The sequence below is a fragment of the Pteropus alecto genome, unplaced genomic scaffold, assembly GCF_000325575.1.
Source record: "Pteropus alecto unplaced genomic scaffold, ASM32557v1 scaffold106, whole genome shotgun sequence".
NCBI classification, from domain to species: domain Eukaryota; kingdom Metazoa; phylum Chordata; class Mammalia; order Chiroptera; family Pteropodidae; genus Pteropus; species Pteropus alecto.
The window spans coordinates 18141537-18142537 of record NW_006442103.1 but is presented as its reverse complement, the minus strand read 5'-3'; the positions used below and the strand labels follow the sequence as shown (position 1 = coordinate 18142537).

The following is a 1001-nucleotide window of genomic DNA, read 5'->3' as shown; positions in this document are numbered from 1 at the left end:
TAAAGGGGATGAGGAGACGAGAGGATAAAATGGGAGGAGGAGGAGGAGTTACATTCCCAGGGTAGTTCTGTTCACTGACCCCCATCAGGATAGCTCCCACCACGACCACTTCCCCGTCTCACCTTGGGTGCTAAATACAGTAACTATTCCACACCTCGGATAAGGGAGTAAGGCCTTACCGTGTGGTGGTTCCATGGTGTAATGGTGAGCACTCTGGACTCTGAATCCAGCGATCCGAGTTCAAATCTCGGTGGGACCTTTCCATTTAGTAAGAAGAAAAGGCCATGTTTTACCTCTCAAAGAGGACCTGCGTTTCCGCCCGCGCGAGCTCCTCGCCTCCTGCTTCGGTCCCAGCACAGATGCTCCACGGGCCACGAGCTGCCCCAGATCTCGGGTCCTCCTGCTCTCGCCTTTTGCACCTCGCCGCCGCGTCCCCGGCGCTCTCGCCTCCTGCTGGGAGTCGGGTCCGCGACACCCCGTCCGCAGAGGGGCGCTGTCCACACGGACCTGGCAGGGATAGAGGGTGACCGAGCCTGGAGGCGTGGGGTGTGGGGCGGTGCATGCAGCTCTGCCCGTCGCTGGCCATCGGAGGCCCCAGTCCCGTCGCCAAGAGTCCCAGCACCCGAGCTAGCGCCACGCCGTCGTCAGGGTCCCCCCAAGGCCTCGGGGATAATGCTGTGTTCGCTGAGTCCTGGCCCACGAGAGATCTGCTTGCGGCACGTTGTGTAATTGCCCCGATTGTCCCTTTATGAGTAAATGGGAAGCATGAGACTCTGTGACGCGGCAGCGCTGTCATTGGTGATTGTGTCTTAGTTTAGGAGTCCAGGGTTTGAGACTAAAATTGGAAGTGCAGTAATTTACTGAAATGGCCTATCTTATTCTGACTTGTAGTTAATTCTAAATTATTCAGATTTTATTCAAAATTTCTAGCCTTTAGTCTCCATGGGACACTAAAGGCACTGTCACACTAAAGTTGGGAACTTGACTCCAGGAAATTTCAT

At 55.3% G+C, this 1001-nt stretch overlaps 1 non-coding gene across 1 annotated transcript; it reads left to right on the top strand.

The window, feature by feature from the left end:
• The first annotated feature begins 187 nt into the window (after positions 1-187).
• On the top strand, positions 188-259 carry TRNAQ-CUG. The gene has a single exon. It is a non-coding gene; the product is annotated as a tRNA-Gln (tRNA).
• The last annotated feature ends 742 nt before the right edge of the window (positions 260-1001 follow it).